This window comes from Halictus rubicundus, chromosome 14, assembly GCF_050948215.1.
Source record: "Halictus rubicundus isolate RS-2024b chromosome 14, iyHalRubi1_principal, whole genome shotgun sequence".
NCBI lineage: Eukaryota > Metazoa > Arthropoda > Insecta > Hymenoptera > Halictidae > Halictus > Halictus rubicundus.
Genome location: NC_135162.1, coordinates 6,328,905 through 6,352,630, shown reverse-complemented (window position 1 = coordinate 6,352,630; position 23,726 = coordinate 6,328,905). Strand labels below are relative to the sequence as shown.

The 23,726-nt window shown below is 39.9% G+C and overlaps 1 protein-coding gene across 9 annotated transcripts in view; it reads left to right on the top strand.

Moving 5' to 3' along the window:
- Positions 1 to 23,726, top strand: part of Tmod (tropomodulin) — a 128,606-nt gene that overhangs the window by 17,664 nt on the left and 87,216 nt on the right. Inside the window, exon 1 of one of the 9 annotated variants that reach the window (XM_076800401.1) lies at positions 23,448 to 23,601. The exons of 6 other annotated variants lie outside the window; for them this stretch is intronic. The gene's annotated coding sequence lies outside the window, so the exon portion shown is untranslated. Of the gene's footprint in view, positions 1 to 23,447; positions 23,607 to 23,726 lie in introns of those variants that run through there. 2 more of the 9 variants (XM_076800403.1, XM_076800402.1) reach the window with 2 other exon arrangements.

Genomic DNA, 23,726 nt, shown 5'->3' with positions numbered 1-23,726 from the left:
CTACACACTCGAGCCCAGCTATGAAAAGTTGCGATCGGAATCGAGTTAGAGCCAAGTTGGGTCCCGCTGAAAGATCTTCCTAGCACTCAATAAAAGAACAATTTCGAACTCGCGCTGGCATCCGGCAAAAGAACAATATAGAACTCGTTAACGGTTGATAAAAGAACAATCCGGTGACAGCGGTCGGCCAAAAGAACGATTGCACCGACGGGCTGCTAAGCCCGCGAATGAACGAGTTAAAAATGGCCGTTCTACTCCTTCGTTTCATTTTGCTTCGGTAGTTTCTTATCAGTTTAACTTTATCGAAATGCTCTGCAATGACTAAATAAATTTAAAACGATTTCCGGCGAGGCATAATCGTTCTTCCTTCAAGAAGGCCTAATTAATTTCCCAACAATTCTTTTCCATTCTCTTAACATTAACTTGGGTGTAAATGACATTATAATTAAATTCAGTTTTACAGCTCACAATTAATAGCAAACAATTCGATGATTTTCTTTATCGACTGTTTGTTACCTCATTTTTATCAGATTTTAAACACCCTGCAATTTAAAGTTACAGCGTTTCCTCGATACTTGTCAACAACACGGGTCTTGTCGGCGACATATATCGTCCAGGAGATACTATTCTTTGTTCCACGCTGAACGTCGTACCCGTTGTTTACACTCCTCGGCGTTATACCCCGCGGTAGAGGGGATAGTTCTGCGACTTTTATGAGCGAGGTACTTGCGACATATATCGAGAAAAGACTGCAATTAGTGTCCGACTTTCAGGTAGAAGTGTCCAACCTTTCTTCTATTAAATTAGTTAAATTCTGTTGTATAATGTTTGTTGAAATGGTTGGATTGGGGACGGGGTTCGTAGAATTTTCAAATTGAATTTTCCCGAGAACTATAGTGTCTTCTTGCACATTTTCGGTTTGCTTCGCGGGATCGTTTGCGGAGTGAATTACGGCGCTGTCGTATACGTTCCCTCGACAAACACTTTTTTATTCGTTTCTTCCGTAGTGTCTGCGCGTGTACACACTAGGAACGCGTGACTCCTCGCAGCTGTAAACCCGTGTATTCTAAAAATGTTTCGGCTCTGATCATTAGCAAAAGCGATGGAACGGGAACGAACGCGGTTAGAAAATTCCAGGCTGTCGCGGCCAACGTCAATATTTGAATTCGCCGGAACTTCCGAGAGTAAACCGACATTTAGCCCACATTGTAGCTTCAAAAGCGGAAGAAACACCGGCCGGACGAATGTTTTCGATGGAAAGCGGGCTCAGACCACCGTTCAGTCAAAAATCAGTGCACTCAGCAACCATTAAAGCCACATGTTTTATCAACCCTGTTTCACAAATGGCCGCCATTATATTTAGCAGTAAGCGACCATCGAAAATTAAGCGTGCGACGTTTACAAAATCAATTTAAGACGGTATTTCTTCAGATTCTAATTGCACGAGGCTGGACGCATTGGGTAAAAATTGACATAACTTTTTCCTGTTTAATTATTTTTGTGCGAGACATTCCCTAACATATTCCTGACACTTTCACGATTAAAATGAGCCTAAGCACGATGCGGTTTGGACTGTGTTCGTCCGTGTAATCCACGATTGAATAGAACCTCTACTATCCGAACCGGCGATGCCGCGATCCTAGAAACGTTTTTGTAGTATCGTGTAATAAAAATTAGAGATTTTCACCGATGAATCCGTCATTTTCAGTGTCTCGAGAAGGTAACGAAGAGAATTGAACGTTGAAATTGAGATCACTATAAGGATCTGCGACACTTCCAAGGTCATGTTTTTCCAGGATCGAGCAAATTTTCACCGATTTCCGACTTGTCGAGAGACGTCGCAAGCTTTTGGCCTTGCTTCCTTTTCGGAACACACAGGTTACACGTTACATCGATGCTACTATGTGCACGCGCGCGCGCGCGCGTTCGCACACACACGTACAAGGCCAGTTACTTGGCTTGTCGAGCGGCGCGTTTCATTCATGATCTCAGCACGCAGACTACCCCATTCGCTCGATCCGCCACGTTCATTTCCGCTCCGTTATCGTAACCGTCGTTTACGATTTACTTCGACGATCGAGGTGAGTCAATTTGGATCGCGTGTGGTGATCGAATATCGAATCACTTTCCACAAATACGCGTCGTGCGATAGCGAAACGTATCCGAGAACGGGGGAACGCGAGTTTTCAGAGAAAGTTGAATCGGAAGAAGACGGGGGGGGGGGGTATAGTGCAATTAAAAACATTCTTGCAATCTTCACTTTCTGAAAAATGCTGGCCGATGATGCGCAACCGAGGTTTTCACCAAAAAATGAATTAAAGATCACGACTTTCTCTGTAAATAGTGCAACGCTCGAGAGGCTTTCTGAACCCGTTTGCTATGAATGTCGCATATTTTCAGTGCCACAGGCGGGGTCTGTAGGTTTTTATAAACCTTTGGACGCAAAAAGTATTTTTTTGAAATTGCCAGTCTCGAAAATTTGTTCTTAAAGAGAGAATCAGATTGAGCAACTTGAAGAAACCGGTTTGTTTAAACAACCCTGTTACAGCTGATTGGCAATACAATTTAATATTATAAAACATTTTAAAAATACGATTTTTTTTATGGGAAGTAAGAGGAGTCTAATTATATTATTAAGATAACGAGAGAGGAGTCTATTGTTTTAATATATAATAATAATATAATGTATTATATACTTGTAATATACAGGGTGTCTCAGCTAAAGAAGGCCAGCTAAATATTTCCATTATTTCATCCCACAATTTTATCACGTGTTTAGTGCTCAAGGTCACCCGAAGGTCAAGGGCCCTCACGAGGTATACTCAATAATTCCGCGACGTTTATCATCCAGCCCTGTGCGACATATATAGAGTAATCACTGTATTTAGGTGGCCTCCTTTAGCTGAGACGGCCTGTATAATAAACATATCATAACCGTATAGCCACTTGTAAAATTACTAATTTGATAAAAGGAAGGTTGGACACTTCTGCCTGAAAGTCGGACACTAATTAATACTAAACTACAGGATGTTTAAAATTTTATAAAAATGTGGTAACAACAAGCCGATAAAGAAAATCAGAGAATGTTTTGCGATTGGTTATGAGTTGTAAAACTGTAATGTATTTATCGTATATTGTTTTGTCTAATCATAGAAGGTGCGTTAGGCAAGTCTTCAGGTTCAGGTATCAAAAGTTGCCGACGGAGACGCGACGTTAGAGTCGATCGTGTTCGCTAGGTGTCCCGCGCCGTTTCGTTTTCGGTCCGAACGAACGAACGAACGAACGCACGGTTCGAAAGATATTTCGGGCCGGGTTTATAGATCCATCCGAACATAATCGTGCGTCGCTGGTCTGACGTCGATAGCAGCGTCTGCACCGCCGTAATCCGACGTCATTACTAGCTGGCAGATTTATTTATACTCGCCAACGAAGTTACGCGGCCGCCACTACTATTTAGACCTGTTGCAGCCGGAATAGGAATTCCCCTAGTTGCACGGGGCGACATGTCCGCCCGTCTCGCCTCCTTTTTCATCATTTTCACCCTAAACGAACTGCTATAACGTGAACCGTATACTCTGCTACCAACTAGAATCACGCCCACTCGTTCGACGTTCTGTTACCGTGGAAAAACAAATATTCTTCGAAACGGGTATTTATATAGTCGGAGCCATCGACATTCGAGTTTTTGGGATGCTGAAGAGCGACAACCCTACGCAATTTTTTACAGATATAACGTGTCTCTTTCACATGTCGCATATCGAAGCATTACTGTACTTTATGTTACTGATTGTTCCCCTCCGAGAATCGGAAGGTCCCCACCATTGGTCAAACCGCTTCCCATCACTACGTAACAGTGTCGCCAGATGAGGGGAGGGAGCAGGAATCGAGGGGAAAAAGATGAAGAGGGGGGAAGAGACGAAACGCCCCTCGTGTGACTGGGCCGCGGGGGAATAGTGCGGTGGAAGGGGAAATTAGAGTGGGGGGACAAGTCATGATCTAGTGACACTATAGTCGCCAGATGAGGGGAGGGAGCACGAATCGAGGGGAAAAGGGTACCCTCTCTCTACCAGTAACGGAGTAGAAAGAGACAGAGACGAAACGCGCTTCATGCGACCAAGCAGTGGGCGAATACCGCAGTGGAAGGGGAAATTAGAGTGGGGGGACAAGTCTTGATCTGGCGACTCTACTACGTACCAGTGTCGCCAGATGAGGGGAGGGAGTACGAATTGAAGTGAAAAGGGTACCCTCTCTCTACCTCTCTCTAACGGAGAAAGAGAGGGAGGGAGAGCGGTAACTCTTTCCCCTTAATTCGAGTCAATTCCCCTGATCTGGCGACTCTCTTCACATTTCCGAGCAGAAAAAATTCAGAACAATGTTCACGCACATGGTCGATATTTGAATGTAAAAGAACTGAATGAAACCGGATTTCCTAATTTCGACCAGAATTATCCCAAATTGGACCATGTATACTTCTCGATATATCGGTTCAGAAATTTTACTCTGAACTATTAGGTACTATAAAATGTATCTATACATATACACTACCGCTCAAAAGTATCCGGACACTTGCGAAATATGTATTAGCATTGCATAAAAGTTATTTCAGTGCCTAAAATAGTGACTAAAATCGATTTTTATTAGTTTCTTATGAAATATCTAATTAGTTTTGAATCAAAAATTACTTATGTGGAAATTACCAATACTACACTAAAATTAAATACAAGATTCATCGACGTGTCCACCGCTGAGTCTCCGGATACTTTTGAGCGGTAGTATATATATAAATACATAGAATATAAAATATAAAATATAAAATATGAAATATGAAATATGAAATATGAAATATAAAATATGAAATATGAAATATGAAATATAAAATATAAAATACAAAATATAAAATATTAAATATAAAATATAAAATATGAAATATAAAATATAAAATACAAAATATTAAATATTAAATATTAAATATAAAATATTAAATATTAAATATAAAATATTAAATATAAAATATAAAATATAAAATATAAAATATAAAATATAAAATATAAAATATAAAATATAAAATATAAAATATAAAATATAAAATATAAAATATAAAATATAAAATATAAAATATAAAATATAAAATATGAAATATGAAACATAAAATATAAAATATGAAATATGAAACATAAAATATATTAATATATTATCTATATATTAATATATAGAGTGTCCGGATACTTTTGAGCGGTAGTGTATATATAAATATACAAAAATATAAAATATAAAATATAGAATATATTAACATATTATTTATATATTACAAACGGTAATATTTACATGTTCTAAAAAAGTAATTCTGATAAGTATTTAAGAACGATGGTGAAACTCGGGAGCCGGTCCAAATTCGGCTACATTCCCCCACTCCTTGAAATCGGTGAAAAAAAGAAATCGTGAATTAGGCGACTTCCAGAGCGAGTTAGGGTTTCGGGAGACGAATATTATTAATCGTAGCAGCTGATAAACATAAGGAACAGTTCCTGGCAGCCTATACGATAATCGGGAGCCAACGAGACACGAAGTAGCACGGTGCCTCGGCGTCGTCGTCTGCGGGAAATTCGGCGGACTCGCCTCGTTGATCGAGAACCGTGATCGCGTGGATTTACGCCGCACCGTGCGGCACAGAAGACAGTCCAGGGGCAATTTCGTCGGGAAGATTCGTGACGAGAGAACGCAGCGGGTGCGGCGCGGCGGCTTCCGTTTTCGTTTCTGGTCGATGCCTCTGGCGTCTCAATTAGCGGACTCTCTCCTCTCGCGACGCGCCGAGGCCGATCTGCGGCCGATTCTCGAAATAGATATCGCTTCGTTGTCCGTCCTTGCCTCACCCGCCGATCCTTCCTACCGATTTTATGGACCCGTGTGCGACCGTGTACGATCTTTCTGAAACCGATCGATTCTGTACACGACCGATCGTCCAATTTACCGTACGGTTGTTCGGAACTGTAGGGGACGATTTATGAAATCGGTTGGGGAAAATCGAACCTTTTTTGCGATCCAGTTGGTAGGGCGTTCGCAAAGATTTTAGCATTAGAGACTTAACACGTTGACCTACCGTATGTGGGTGACGGAATTATTTGTCCAGATTTTGAAATGAATTTTTACGTTAATATATTCATTGCACCAAGTTTGATTAGGATCTGAGAAATTCAAGAAAGTTGGAGGACTACTCAATATCACATATTTAGTTTCTTTCAATTTTTATTTCATTAAAAAACTTACTTTGATTTTATGGAATTTTTGAGGTTCTAGTTTGGCGGTCAAAGTGTCAAAGCCATAGCAAAGGAGGTCGTTGGATTCATCTTGACGTCAGCTATAACATTATTGAGTAAAAAATATATAGCGACAATTAGAAAATCAAGGTGACATTAAGTTTTTATTTAGGAACAAATTTTTAAAAATTTTTTATATTGAACTTTATAGAAGAGTAATGATAAAGAGTACTGATTCATTTTTGTTGGAAACATTTTCTTGTCAGAGTGCCGGAAATGCCCGAACAATTGCGACAACACGTGAATAATGAATGATATTTAGTATAATATTGAAACAAAAATGGTGATATTTTAAATCTGTCTTCGCAGGTGTATTTCTTGTAAAAAGAGTGTACTGAAAACAATGCACTCTGACACAATGCGGAACTATATGGAACTCAAAAGCTGTCCTTTACCAAAGAAAACCATGGAAAAATAAAAATAAATAAAAATTTATCATAGAAAACTTTAAAGATTTTCTCTAGTTTACCAAGCATTGTTATTTCAATAGATTATAAATATTAAATGTTAGTACACAAGATATATTCTCAATATCGACAAATACTATTCATTTGAAACAAAAATGGCCACATAATATTAAATAGATTCTGCAGGATATCAATAAGAGATCAGGTAATTTTTTCGGTGAAAAATAAGATTTATAAAGTGTTGTGACGTCTCGTTACGAATGATCGTTCGCAGCATAACTTTGGGGGATGATCGATGAAATCGGCTGGAAAATATTTTTTTTTATACTCTAATCGACAGTAGAAAGTTTCTCCTTCGGGGGAATGGCATTCGAATAAATTGAAGATTTTGCGTTCGCCGTGCTCTTTGTTAGATTTGCGAATCCACGTTGCGTTTCCCCGTGATTTCATCAGGGAATAAAGATCCTTTTTCGGCGAGGTCACGCGCGCGTTCGTAAAACGGTCAAACGAGCTTAGCGGGTACTTGCATCTCGCGGATAAGATTTACGTTCTCCTTTGAAGGTTTTCTCTTCCTCGTGACGAAAACGCATCGGACACTGACGCTTCTGTAGCTTGATTTACGCCCGAAGAATTCGTAATCTTCCCTCTCCTCGGATCTGCTCCCTGGATCCATTACCCCGATCGTATTGCGAATTTTATTCGAACAGATTCGAACGATATAGAACCACCATCATTGTCTCCGTATTAAAATCGTCAAAAGGAGAACCGCACTCTTGTTACTCGTTGAATCAATTTGGAAAATTTTTATTTCGCATAAATTGACAGCTGCCCACAGTGAATTCTCGATATATGTCAACAACACGGATCTTGCCAGCGACATATATCATCCAGGAGAAATGCCCGAGCTGTGTTTTGTTTACACTCCTTGGCGTTCAAGTCCCCTCGGAGTATACTCCGCAGTAGTAGGGATAATTCCGCGACATTTATCATCCAGGCCCTGGCGACATATATAGAGAAATCACTGTACAGGGTGTACTGAAAATCGTGATCCAACCGGCCGGCTGGTGATTCTACATGCAAAATAAGTCGAAACCATTCTCTTTTTCACACATTTCTCCTAAAAAAATTGTTTTTTAGAAAAAGTTTTGTAATATTTAAGCGTGTGATACTTTATGAACATTTTACGTTGCATTTAGATGTATATTTATAAGGTAGAAAATAGATATAATTCTCTTCTCTCAGAATGAATATAGTGAATTCGTTGGGTATATATTATTTTAAAAATGGCTACAAATTTTGATAGATACATTCATGTTATTTTTATAAAGTAACGTAAAGTAGTCATTTTTAGTGCTCCGTAAATCCAGTGTTAAGATGAAATAACATGAATACAATTTGTTATACAGTGTCCTAAAAATGTTGCACTTCCTTGGAAAGGATTTCTGAGGGCATTTCAACTAACTTTTTCCTTTGCAAAAACGTTCTCCGCCGCTTTGTTAAGGAGTTATCAACGAAAAACACGGACCAATAAGAGCGTGGCTACAGTAGAGTGATTCCGACGCGACCAATGGAAACGCCACGTTCAGCGGGACCCGTCCGCCGTAGCCGCGCTCTGATTGGTCCGTGTTTTTCGTGAATAACTCCTTAACAAAGCGGCGGAGAACATTTTCGCAAAGGAAAAAGTTACTTCAAATCACCTCGGGAATCACTTGTTTCAAGGTAGTACAAAATTTTTGGCACACCCTGTCTTGTTGGGACCTGGTCTTCGTAGATTCGCGATAAAGTAGAGTGACTACATTACCGTCAAAAAATGGTTTCACGTGCCTCAAGTTTTCGTCCTTATATAAGAATATTTTGTCGCTGGTAAAGGGCTCATTCGAAAGGGGAAGGTTCAATCTAGCGCGCGCTGGTCATGAGCCGACGAGATTATGCAGATATTTGGTGACATAAGCGTTAGAAGTAGGCCAAAAATTGACGATGTGCACGCCGTGGAATCCAAGCATTTGTATGCCATTGGATGAGTTTTCTGAATGAAATCGAGAGCAGCGCGCACTAGAAAATATCTCCAGCTACAAATTTAGCTATATTTTGTCTCGATTCTCTGCGAAATAAAACAAAAAACTTGAAGCACGTTTCTGGCGTCAGAATTCATATCGATAATACAGAGCAGAAAATGTGACAAGTTTAGTCACAGACTTAAGACCAAGACGGATCTTGAGTCTGTGAATGGAAATTATTAATTAAAAGGTCACGTGACTATCGTGGCAAAGTGAAAAAGTTCCAAGGGATTCGAGTAAATTGTGCAGCCAGCGTTAGAAATCCCTTGTCCACGAGTATTTTCATTTATCTGAAGCCAGAATGGCGGCCTCATGAAATTCAAATGTTATGGGTGTCCTTAGGTACCACGACCTTTTAACGTTTCAGCTCCCGGTTCATCACCCGGAAACCATTGTTCTATAAATCTTTATCAGCGAAGTGTTCTCCGATTTTTTCGACCGAGCGAATCCGTTTCGAACGGGAGCAAAACAGAAATGAGAAATTCAAGTTTTTCGCGATTGCTATCGTTCCGATCGCGTTAAGGGTTCCTTCTGGCCCCGTATCTGGTCATAGTCTTTCCTCGATCCTGTCGAACATGCTTTCGTGGAACAGCCTCGCGACAGAAATAACGCGCGCCCGATAAAAAGGCTCCTTGTCGCGTTACATAATAAATGTAACACGTATCCGCGTCGCCTGACAGACGAGGCAGTTTGCTTAAAACAAACAATCGTCTCGGGGGTTGGGAAAATGGCCACGGCAGATTTTCACGAAGCCGTTTAAATCCTTCAATCGTTTCGCTTCGGGAAACCTGCGCTCTGAATTTTCCTTTTATTTTGCTCGAATTCACCTGATAAATGTGAGTGGAGGTATATCCAAGGAGTTAAAAAATGTATTGGATTATAACGCAAGTGGTCATTATGTAATGATGGTAGCAAGTGACCTTCCATATAATTCTGCGACTAAAAGTTATATGGAGAGTTCAAAAATTTTTGGTGTAATTGCTTGCTATAAGGACAGCAACAGTAATCTTTATGATATTATATCAAGTTACTTAAAACAAAATGATATAAAATGCACAAATCAGATAATCTACCATTTGCAATCTTACTTTAATCATAGCAAGCTGCCTATATGTTCAGAACTTGAGAAGTTAGTTTTATACTTAGGGGAGAGAAAATACCTAAAACTTACTAACTTAAGGGATTGTCAGAGCCCACGAAATAATTTTCTTTTAAAAATTCAACCGAGCAAGCGATCTCCCAGAGTTTTACGTAGAATTGCAAATATATGTTTCTTTTAAAAATTCACCCGAGTAAGCGATCTCCTAGAGTTTTATTCAGAGTTGCAATTAATTTGTTCTTTTTCCAGAGAATTGAACCGAGCGTCGCTTTTGTATTTCGAAGTTGCAATCTTCGAGGAAAAAAGAATTAGAGGAGAGTCGACTCGGCGGAAACTCGAAATACCGAGGCTTTTGATATAATGGGAACGAAAACAATTTATTGACCGTGATGCCTCTGACGTAAGGGCTACCAACATCATGCCGGTGGAAGGGTACATAAAAATATCATCGTACTCGAAACAGAGCCGATGGAAAGTTTCCTCTGATATCCACCGACCTGTGTAGACGAGAACAGTTTTAGGTTTCGTGAAAGATTGCGGCGAGTTTAAAAAAATAATTTCTCATAAAAAGTTCAAATAAATTACGCGCCGCGCAGAAAAACGTCGGAATGAAAATCTATAAATAACCCACTCCCGAAATCGTTAATCATCCCAGCAAAAAGGTGTACGCGCTGATAACGTACAAACGACCATGCTGATCGTGACAAACAATTGGGATATTTCGTGTCCCGAACCATAATCCGTCACACCTGCCAAACTATTGCAAAACGAAACACGTCTTGGCATCGCGACGCGAAATGAAAATATTTGCAACAGGTCCAGCGAGCGAGATACAACTGAACCGATGGCGCCAATCGGATAAACAAAACCTATTGTACCCTCTAATTTGATCAGCTCCGGAAAGAAGACCATAAACGCTCCATTGCACGGACGCCGACGTTGACGAACGCGACCGTAAATATAGTCGAAAAAGGAAAACGTGCTCGCTTCTGATCCCGAGTTGTCGTTCATTCGGCGAGTAATTAATCCTAGTCTTTAATTAGCTTCGCATTCCCCGGATTATTCTGGTTTCGGTCTGCGTTCGGAGAGAATTTCGTCGTGCGATTGTTAGAAACGTGATATTCGCGTTTCGCCGAGACGGGACCAGCCGTTTGCAAATATTTCGTTCAATTATAATATTATTCATTCATTATACCTCGTTCCTAACCGGCAAATACCATTTTCTTTTTGTATTCTCCAGAAGAACAGAAAATTCAGGATTTTTTAACATTTTACATAAAATTGCTTGTACAGTCAGCTTTGCAAAAGCTTCGGACATTGTTATTCGAAAATTACTAAACAATCGAGTGCCACAGCTCAATTTATTCACTCGAGAAATCCACGGTTCCAGGACGCCTATAAAAGAAAAGATAATCCCACGTTACAATCTCAAAAAGCTCTCCGCGGAAGCTTCGACTTTCTTCCAAAGGTCATTAGCGAATTGCTAAAAATCGCATATCAATTCCGTTGTGCGCAAAGTATTGTCAAGCACACGCTCTTCCGATTAAAGGGGGGTTTCTTAGCGGAAGAAAGATACTGGAAAATAAACCGGAAATGAGTACGCGTGTATCCCCGATGGAGGCTCGTCTCCATCTGGCGGCCCCCGAGGCGAAGCTTGCGGCTCGAGGAGCTTTCAAGTTTGCGAAAGCTTTCGAGCCGGTGTTGCCATCTGGCCGAGGTTCGGCTGAATGAGATTACGTTTATAAATAATCCATTTCGCGGGTGGTGGTTACTTGGCTGTTACCGTTGTACCACTATTCGCAGATCCGTCGCCGCGATTCCGCCGCCGCGCCGGATATGCGCTCGCGGGATCCAACATGGCGCCCGGATCGTGTCTATCTGCTGCGAATGATTTATGCTGGATCCCCGCGCTGCATTAGAATGGAACTATTTTAACGCTGTAACCCAGCGTTTCTTTCGCAATTCGATCCGTGGTATTTCGCCGGTCACAATTAGATCGTCGGTTATTAATCATGCCCGATTTCGCATTTCGATAACCTTTAGGCGATGATTATGTAGATGGGAAGGACCTCTGCGACTAGATTTTGACCATTTATGGCAAGGATAGGTTCCGTTGTTTTTCATTTGTTATTATTAGACTTGGTATTATTAGACTGCGATTTTATATGTTTATGATCAAAATGGGTGGGCCTAATTTGAAACAGTAAAAGAATTAAGAGAATTTAAATATACTATTATATGGACCGTTTATTTTGAAAGTGGTGTGTCAATTTTTCTTTTTTTTTTAATGAGACCACATAATTTAATATACCACATGTATATTTGTATTTAATATTTGCATTTTTTTTATCAACAAAAAATGGACTTGCATCACTTGCAAAGTAAACGGTCCATATTATTTTTGACCTCAGTTTGTTGCAATTCAGGTAGAAAGTTTTTATTTTGCATAAAGATCCGCAGTCTAATTATTGGACCGCGAATCCGGACATAAAATCATTAACTACAGAAATAAATTCCTATTTGGTTACTATAAAATCATTAATGACTGAAATAAATTCCTATTTGGCTCCTATAAAATCATTAATGACAGAAATAAATTCCTACTTGGTTCCTACGTCTTCCAGTGGTTGCAAACAACTTTCATTTTGCATAAAAATCTCCAGTCTTTTTATTACAATTATTAGTGGGAGAAATAGATTTTTATTGCATCTCTGTAATCAGTGAAGACAATTTTTATTTATTTTTTTTTAAGATCTGCAGCAAATATTTGTTTGTAAATAAAATTTGATATAATTTTTCTGTTTGGTTTGAATTTGTAAGTTTGAAATTCAATGAATTTTTCTCTACTAAATGAACGAATCCACATTTTGGTCGATTACGTTTATAAATATTAATTTTGTGGTAGATTGAGTGAACCAACAGAAATCAAAGTGGTTACGTAATATTCTAGTTCCTATATACACACGATTAAGTTAAAGTGCATTTGTAACAAACACGTTACATGATGCGAAAAGTATATACACGGCGGTATACTAAATTTGAACCGCGTACCACAATGAAAACAATCTATTTAAACTCAATCATACCTTTCCCTTTATACTCTCGTTTCCTGTATTATTTAAATACCCATTGCTAGCCGTGCGTCTCGAAATTCCAAACGAACGTGTCGGTTTGGCACCCGGCCTATTGTAAACACTATTAATTCAATATTTAACTACATTCTATCACCTTGACATCGCAAATTACACGATTTGCTAATAACTAACCCAACAAATTGCCCGCAGCTGTCTGTGTTGTATCACGTCAACCATAAATTACTAATTGGTTTCGTCCTGTATCCAACGTAAACAATAATGTATATATACAAAATTAAAAACAAATTGAAACAAAAAACACAGATACAATTGCTCGAGGCTGTTTTAACATTTTTAACAATACCTACACGGGTTCCATCTGGTCCAAGACACTTTACACTGTATACAAATGCCGAACTTCACTTTCTGGGACCAAAAATTGTCAACTCTTTTTTACATAATCCTATAGATCTTGACGATAAAATTCCCAAAATCGAAGTTTTAAGGCGAGGAGTTCACTGGTTCGAAGGTTAAAGGTGCTTAAGGTTGTCATCGCACAGTAATTAAACTGTTCGAGAATCGTACACGGGATCTCAAAAAGAAGGTGTAATCCAAGCCGGTTGCGATTAGGTCGTTGAGATTAGGTTCCGCTCGTCAAACTACGAGCAACGCCGAGCACGCAGCACAACATGGCGGCGTCCCAGGGGACCGACGTCAAGCTTTCAAGCTATCAAACGCACAAATTCGCCATTCTGCACACGGTACCAACGAAAGCAACGAATGCTCGGGAATAAGTTGCGAACCGAAAATGTAGCAGCGCACGGTTGACAACGGTGTTCACGCGGATCCTCTCTGTGGGCTGTCATCTTTGAATTGTTAGATCGACTATACAGATATTCGTGAAACCGTACTCCAGATCGGTTGCCAAGGAAATTCAGGAAAGGGGAACCGCGTCCGGCGGCGATGATAACTATCTGTCTTGGTTGTACACGTTCATTTTGGATACCATCGTTTCCGGAATGCCGCGCTCTGTACACAGCGCCAAGCTTTTCAAAAGAGATTAAGATCGAAGAAGTCTCGCTTTCGCAATCCGTTTTTGCGCAGCTTCGCGGTCGCAGAATTTTGCGTTATGCTCGTTCTTCTCTCGGGACCAACCCTTTCACGATCAACATTACTAGGACCAAAACAGTTTGCAAGACACACAGGAATTTTGATTGTTATCGGATCTTTCTTGGTAGGTTGCAAATAATATTATATATTATTATATACGTTGTATTAGTACGATAGTATTGTATACAATATTATATACATTAAAGAATTTGTTTTGCCTTTAGTTCTGTACCGATCGTTGAACAGGAAACACGTATTCTTTTGCAGTTTTCGGTAAAGCATCCTGTGTTCACAATATTCTAAAAAGTATAATTTCTTTTACAACCCTGTAATAAAATGGCGGCGTCCGTACCTTCCGAGGATCATATTCGTCGTTGCATACTTTTTCATTTTCATGCGGGATTTAATGCAACGGTAAGAACAAAGAAAATTTGCGATTTTTGTGGAGATGTATCGAAGGTCAACAAGTGTCAACGTTGGTTCAGAAGGTTTGCTGCTGGTGATTATGATCTCTCTGACAGGCCTCGAAGTGGACGACCAGTTGAATTTGATAATGACACCCTAAAATCTCTGGTGGAAGCTGATCCAAAATTAAGTATACAAGAATTATCGAGAAGCCTTGGGTACACATGGTCAACTATACAAAGGCACCTACACGAAATGGGAAAGGCATATTGGCAAGGAATATGGGTACCGCATCAATTATCTGAGACCAACGAGAATATTCGTCGATCAATTTGCACTTTATTGCTATCCAGATTTCGTAGAGATCCATTTCTTTGCAGAATCGTTACCGGAGATGAAAAATGGATTCTTTATGATAACATAAAGCGTTCCAAGCAATGGCTTTCTGCAAATCAAACCGCAATATCAACCCCTAAACCTAGCTTATCGCTTAGAAAGGTGTTATTGTGCATTTGGTGGGACTGTCGTGGCATAATTCACTTTGAGTTGTTGAAACCTGGAGAAACAGTTACTGCTGAGTTGTATTGTCAGCAATTACAACGGCTGTATTCAGAACTATTGAAAAAGAGGCCATCTTTAGTCCACAGGAAAGGTGTAATACTGCAAATTGACAATGCCCGGTACCATACAGCGAAACTCACTCAGGAAAAAATCAAAGAATTGCTATGGGAAGTTTTACCGCACCTCTCGTACTCACTGAATATTGCTCCCTCTGACTATCATTTTTTCAGATCTCTGGAGCATTAATTAAGAAATAAAACATTCTGTACAAGATGTAAGGAGGCACCTTGAGTCATATTTTGCTTGACGAACCCTGGATTTCTATAAGAGGGGGATTGAAAATTTGCAGGAAAGATGGCAAACTGTCCTTGATAATGATGGAGGTTATATAATAAATTAACACGTTCACGGACAGTAAAAATTTCAGCGAGCTGCAAAAATAGACAGGCAATTTTTCTTGAAACTAGTTGTACTATCCGAAATCTGATTAGACATAAACAATAATAATAAGTTAACTGTCATTAGTAATGACAGTTGGTCATTACTTTGAAATGTATATTAATTACAAAAACTTAAGGTTGTATAAAATTAAATGAATAAAAATTGGCTTTAAAATTTGAATGCTATGCTAATTTGCATGGCATTTTGTATCACTATGAAAATGAATGCTATAGCATTCACGTCCGCGAACGTGTTAAGAAATAAAAACTTGAATTTACCACAAAGTTTGTTTCAGATTTCAAAGTAATTGATTACTTATGGGTCCCCCTAAACTATAGGTTATTATTAGTCTGCGGATTGCATTTATCGCTTCTGAAAATTTTCAAAAAATGCTATAATATAAAATTCCACAGAATTTATTACGATTTTTATTTATTTCAGATCTATAAAGGTCACTAATACTGAAAATTAGAATTTATTTGTTTCCACTTTCCTAAAATTTGCCGACAAAAATCGAAAATTGCATAAACATCCGCAGTCTAGTTATTACATAGGAAAATAATATTATATAGGTTGAAAATAATGTAAAATCCGCTGAATAATTATTGTTCTATTGTGGACTAGACAGTGAATATTCATGACCACGGATTTTTTTTTGAAATCGCTAATTTGTTTACTCTATTGCAATACTGCTGACACGTGCTTTCGAATAAACAGCTCGGGCTATACTTCAGAACGTAATAATAGAAAACACAACGTAAAAATAGACATAGACAGATGGTCATTCGAGTATAAGCGTCTCGGATAAACGAGACGATCTCGTTCTTGTTCGCAATAAAATACGAGAAGATTTTCTATTTTTTTACTGTAATGTGCATGTAAAAAAACAATTTATCGTGTTATAAACCACGGTGTTGTAAACCGGTTTTTGTCGCGAGAGACGCAAACTGGTTTATGTACAAATACATTTAGATTCAAGCTACAAGTTCTATTTCTTTCTATTTTATTTATCTGTGCTCGCTTGTTTTTTCGAATACTGAATATTATATTTTTACAACAAAATGGACGGCCGAGTATAATTCGGAAGAGAGTGCCGAGCGCCACTATACGGGAGGTAGTATTTTAGCATGACAATTACTACGGAAATAAACCCGAGAATGATTACTGGTGAGATCTCAATTTTAGAATCGGTGTCGTTGTCCGGTTAACAAACCGGCGATTAATAAGGTATTAATGCATCGATGTCATCGCAATACCGGTTCTAGCCGTACGAGCCAACCTCGTTTAACACTCGACGCACGCGTCCTTCTTCCGTGGAATCCAATTTGGCACTATTTTAGGGGTAAATTATTTGTTCTCCCCCTCGTCCCTTTATATACAGGAGGATTATTCGAGTCTTGGGAGTCGCGATGAACTACGGTGTACACCCTGATGTGTTCCATTCGAAACATGTTGCGAGTATGTGCGTACTTGATGAATAGACTGCGGATTTTATGCATTTATGACAAAAATGGGCGAGCACAATGTAACCCTTAGCACTCGAGTGGCGACTCTGAAGCACCACTAGAAATTGTTGTGGCATTATTTCAAAAAAATTACAAAAAATATTTGTTACATTACAAAATGTTTATTCAACAGATTGCTAAACATTTAAATATTACATGTGGAAATCGGATCAGTTTCGTATGAATAAAATGAAAATATTCTAAGACGGAAGAAAAATTTGGTTTTAGAATGAAAATAGCGCCGAGTGCAAAGGGTTAAAAGAGAGTGGACGTATTAAAGAGATTCAAGGGCACCAGCGTATTAGTTTCGGTTTAATAAAATAATTGAATGAAGAAAGAAATTGTTATTTCGCTCCTGTGTCTTGCAATCAGTGCAAATACTTTTTATTTTGCATAAAGGTCCGCAGTCTATTGATAACAATGCTAAAATACTGCTAAATACTGATCTGTAAATGTCAATTTTTATTGATTTTCAAAGTAAAAATAGAAATTGTTCCGCATCGATTGCAGGGAATAGGAGGCAAACAAAGAGTTCATACTGTATTAAATGTACACTAAATGTACTACCATAGATCGTGTAGGGCTCCACTATTTTCTTGTGACCGCGTTGACCGTGAACGTCGAAAAAGACACCGCGTATAAACACGGACACCCAGTAGAGGGGATAGGCTCATGGGAAATGACGGATTCTAATATTTTTAATTTAGAATCACCGCAATTGTAAAGATGCATCCATGAGAAATTATTCAACTTTATTTCCTGGGTTGTATACTAAAACAGGAATAGCTAAAAATTTCGATAAATAAATTCTTGTTATTTTCACAAAACAATGTAGAATAGGAATTTTTAGTGTTTATTGTAAACCTAGTGTTAATTCGTTCGTGACTGGTGAAATACATAAATCAGTGAAAAGATTAAAAGAATTGACGAGTATCGATATTATAATCCTATTGAAATATTTAACAGAAGATTTTTGAAGTCTTTCGAAATTAGCGCAGTAGGATAAAAAATCCGCAGTCTGATTATACGATACTTTGAGGCCCCGCAGCTCGCGGTATTGCAACGGGAAGATCAGAAACGTGTAAAGACATAAACCGTGAGAAAGTGTAGGAAGCAACGGGCTCGGCAGTAAACAAATAAAGCGCGTATAAAGCCGTACAGAGAGCACCATAATGCGGTGATTTGTACGGGGAGACGCGGATGATAATGTTGCGGGACGACCACCAAGGAAAATGGTAACTCGACTAACCGTAAGAAAAAAGCCTGAGAGGAAAGCAGCTAACGAAACAGAGAAGCGAAACCGGGAGAAAGGAGCCAGCAGCGAGGCGGAAAACGTTGGAATCATTCGGTCAGAAAATAGATGAAAGACGAAACAAAATCTGCGGAGCGAGAACACCGCGAGAAAAAGAGGACGGGGACATTATCGTGGCAGACGCGAAGTGCCGTAGGTCGAAAGAAAATGTCCAATTTCGATACGGTGCGGAGTTGCGAAAATATTCTCGAAATACGCTCCTAAAAAAAAGGACCACTTCTACGAACCCGAGAAATTGCGTCAAAAAATTGTTATCGTCAAAAAATCATTTGAGAGCTTGCAGTCTCTACTTTCAGACGCTTTTTCAAATTTTCACCTACGTTGATTTTTAACACAGTTATAGCGTTATAAAGAATTCTTTGACAGAATATGTTTTGAAAATTTACTGACTTTGTTTCCTCAACAATTTTCCAGGGATTTCTTCCCAAAACCTATAGTTTAAGTTTCTTCAGCGAGCAATTAAATTTTTCAATATTACAAATTATGTATACGTTACACAGGGGCATAAGAATTTTAGAAAGACTTAGGTGGGACATGGCAAAAAAAAAAAAAAAGATTGGGAAAGACGAAGCTACGCGATCTTAAGAGGGCCTGCAGGCATTTGGCCTTGACTGTCACGCTATGTTACGCTGTGCCTTTTTTCTAGACATTTTACGTTTTAAATAAGTAAGTAATCAATTAAAAATGCGTACCACCGTGTTTGTACATGTCTTTGCTACGTCTGTCCGGAGCCTTTTTGTCGATACGAACACTAAATCTCTCGAAATTAAGAGAATCACTGCAATATACGTATATGAACTTGCAAGGGTCAAAATCATGACAAATTGACGCTTCAATATTGCAATGAGCAGTTGAAAAGTGGTCACTTGTGTTTCCTAAAAGTCCAATCTACCTCTGTCCAGAGCCCAAATTGCGAATTTCTACCTCATCGTGGAGTAATTTGTAATATTCGGCAGAAAACTCGCTTTCTGAAGCAAGCATGACGTCACAAGATGGCTGCCGCAGCCCGGTCTTCGTAGAGTCGCGATAAGGTAGAGTGACTACATTACCGTCAAAAAAATGGTTTTACGTGTCTCAAGTTTTCGTCCTTGTATAAGAATATTCTGTCGCTGGTAAAGGGCTCATTCGAAAGGGGAAGGTTCAATCTAGTGCGCGCTGGTCATGAGCTGCCGAGATTATGCAGATATTTGGTGACATAAGCGTTCGAAGTAGGCCAAAAATTGACGATGTGCACGCCGTGGAATCCAAGCATTTCTATGCCATTGGTTAAGTTTTCTGGATGAAATCGAGAGCAGCGCGCACTAGAAAATATCTCCAGCTACAAATTCAGCTATATTTTGTCTCGATTCTCTGCGAAATAAAACCAAAAACTTGAAGCACGTTTCTGGCGTCAGAATTCATATCGATAACACAGAGCAGAAAATGTGACAAGTTTAGTCATGGACTTAAGGGGGCCGGCATGCATTTGGCCTTGACTGTCACGCTATGTTACGCTGTGCCTTTTTTTCTAGACATTTTACAAATTTAAAAATGCATACCACCGTGTTTGTACATGTCTTTCCCACGTCTGTATAGAGCATTTTTTTCGATACGAACACTAAATCTCTCGAAATTAAGAGAATCTCTCAGCGGCGGCCATCTTGTGACGTCATACTTGCTCCAGACATTCGAATTTTCTGCCGGATATTACAAATTACTCCACGATGAGGTAGAAATTCGCAATTTGGGCTCCATACAGACGTAGATTGGACTTTTAGGAAACACAATTGACCACTTATAAACTGCTCATTGCAATATTGAAGCGGTAGTTTGAACAGGTTTTGACCCTTGCATACGTATATGGATTTCAAACCATGCCGGCCCCCATAAGGCCAATACGGATCTTGAGTCTGTGCCTGAAGGCTGTGAATGGAAATTATTAATTACAAAGTCATTAATTATACTACCGAGGATCCACATTTGCGACGGAACGGTTTCATTTTCCGAAAGAAGGCTCACCCCGCTGTTCATCGCTCCTCTATTTTCCGGAGCGCCGCATAAAATCGGCATAAACTCGTCAACAACGGGCGCGCAGGCTCGTAAAGTCAAAAATGTCTTACCGTCGACCGTTCGTGCGACACAGCCACTGTCAACTGTACCAATGCGGCAGGAATTCGATTTACGAACGCGCACCGTCGATATTTGATTTATTTGCCGTGGACGCTGCGCGAAACGGCGACCCGCCCGCCATTATTCCTCCCGGGGGTCGACAAGCGTCCACGCTTTGCTTGCCGCGCGTCGCGTCGCGCCTCGCCGATTGTTTCGATTTTTTTTCCGCCCCCGGTGCACCTGTGTGTTGTTGTTTCCACCTCCACCGAGCAACCCCCGACAACCGTAATCAAGGCCCTTTGTTTCCCTTAAGCTCGGCCCGCGTCGAAAACTTGACGAGTTACCCCCCGCTTGATAACCATCGACGCTTCCGGCGATAAATTTCGATCAGATTCCGCGTCCCTCTGGCGGCTGCGAACACGATTTTATACCGCGATTCCGTCGTGGAAATTCACGCTCCTCATCTTCGACTGAGTGATTGGCAATTTTACACAATTTTTTAGTTTATCCGACAGTGCAGGCTTTCGAAACGCAGAGTGGGAACGTCCCTCAATAGGAAAACGCGAGACGTCGTTAGACTGCGGACGTTGCAAAAATGTTGTTAATAATATCTCTTTTTTTTTTAATTAGCGCGTGTGTATCCAGAAAGTGTGAACTTTCTGCTATAATTTGAGCCGTTGAACGTTCAAAAATTCCTACAGGAACACATCCTAAAATTGATGCGAAGGCTCCCTTTAGTGTCAAGTCGATTTTTTTTAAACTCTATTTATGTGTACGGTGAAATAGTGACCAAAGAATTATTCCAACGCTATATTCAATAATTAATTCAATTTCACCAGAAAGTAGGAAGCAAATTTTAAACATGATGCACAACCAATCAAGCAAGACAAGCATCAGAGAAGAAAATCCAAAAGGAAGTACAGTGTTTACTCGATATATGTCCAAAACACGGGTCTAGCCAAGGACATATATCGTACATGTAGAGGCCTCGGTTCATGGCCCCTCACAGGGTATACCCTCCGGCAGTGGGGATAGTTTTGGGACTTTTATCGCCTTGGCATTTGAGACATATATAGAGTAAACACTGTATCGCGGATTTTATGCCAATACTGGAAATGCTATTGTCGATTTATGACAATTATTAGGAAGAAAAATTCGCTTTTGTTCCATTTCAAGTAAACATGGTATACAATTGTAATGGGAAGAGGAGCGAGACAATTATCGAGTAACAGATCCAGCACGAAATATACAACTATATAATAAAAAGGGAAGCATCGAACAAGCACTACAGAACAATTCCAAGTGAGCTGGTAGGATGCCCCTAGCTTAGACCATATAAACCTATAGACATAGCACAGATAATTATGCTTGAAGCAAAGATAACTCAATTTGTGACGTCACAGCTTCGAATGATGTACAAGCTATGCTCAATCACCCACGGACCATAAGGACAGTGCCTACACGGACAGTACACGGAAACAATGGACAGGATAATTTCAAAGAATTTTGCAATTTATAAAGTATATTTAAGATACAAATGTTTATTCTATATGTTTTAGTAAGGTATCACAATGAAGTATGAAGTAATAATTGTATTATGTATTACCTATTTTAGGAATCGATATTTGATTCTGAAGGTTAACAACTGTCGCATATTACGCAGGTTACAGAATTTTTTTTAAATATAAAAAGCTGTTATATGAACATATGAAAAGATGATAGTCAGAGGGGGCAATATCCGGTGAGTACGGATTTCGCTGTATGAGGCCGGGAATTGTCAATTTACAGTATTACACCTTTCCTGTGGACTAAAGATGGCCTCTTTTTCAATAGTTCTGAATACAACCGTTGTAATTGCTGACAATACAACTCAGCAGTAACTGTTTCTCCAGGTTTCAACAACTCAAAGTGAATTATGCCACGACAGTCCCACCAAATGCACAGTAACACCTTTCTAAGCGATAAGCTAGGTTTAGGGGTTGATATTGCGGTTTGATTTGCAGAAAGCCATTGCTTGGAACGCTTTATGTTATCATAAAGAATCCATTTTTCATCTCCGGTAACGATTCTGCAAAGAAATGGATCTCTACGAAATCTGGATAGCAATAAAGTGCAAATTGATCGACGAATATTCTCGTTGGTCTCAGATAATTGACGCGGTACCCATATTCCTTGCCAATATGCCTTTCCCATTTCGTGTAGGTGCCTTTGTATAGTTGACCGTGTGGACCCAAGGCTTCTCGATAATTCTTGTATACTTAATTTTGGATCAGCTTCCACTAGAGATTTTAGGGTGTCATTATCAAATTCAACTGGTCGTCCACTTCGAGGCCTGTCGGAGAGATCATAATCACCAGCAGCAAACCTTCTGAACCAACGTTGACACTTGTTGACCTTCGATACATCTCCATAAACATCGCAAATTTTCTTCGTTGTTACCGTTGCATTAAATCCCGCATGAAAATGAAAAAGTATGCAATGACGAATATGATCCTCGGAAGGTACGGATGCCGCCATTTTATTACAGGGTTGTAAAAGAAATTATACTTTTTAGAATATTTTGAACACAGGCTGCTTTACCGAAAACTGTAAAAGAATGCGTGTTTCCTCTTCGACGATCGGTACAGAACTAAAGGCAAAACAAATTCTTTGCAAATAATTGATAACTTATGGCAACAACACGGGTCGTGTACCATTTAGGAGACATACCCGAGCCGTGTTATGTTTACACTCCTCGGCGTCCGAGGTCTCTCGAGTTCCTAGGCCCCTCGCGGTGTGTACCCCGCAGTAGTGGGGATAATTCCGCGACAATTATCGTCGAGGCCTTGGCGACATATATGGAGAAATCGGTGTAGAACCATCCGCGACAACTGTCACTCTGTGTATCCTCGTGCGAGGGCTCGTTCTTCTTGCAAGTCCCAAAAGCGCGCGTCGGCCACAGTAGGCGTCTTCGTCGTCTTCACCGTCTTCGTCTTCGTCGTGGTGGCCGTCGTCGTCCTAATTATACGTGTTTCTCCGTATTTCTGGAATTAGACTGCGGATGGGGCGCGGGAGAGCGGTCGCGATGCCGAAGAGCGTGCTTACGAAGCTCAGTCGCGCGAGATCCACCTCGAATCGCGCATATTCACGATCAGTAGTCACAGGCTATCGCGACATTGTGCCGCGTAATCGCGTTTACGTGGTGAACGGGCTCGTCCGATGGGGCGAGCACTTAGGTATCGATCTTCGGTAACGTCGATCGTCGACTAACCTCCAGGGCTTGATCGTCGGCTAATCCTTCGTAATCGAAGAAAGTAATCGGATTCGTTTCTTCGTTCTTTGGAAGTCTTCGGGTACTGGAAAGTCTTCCGGGC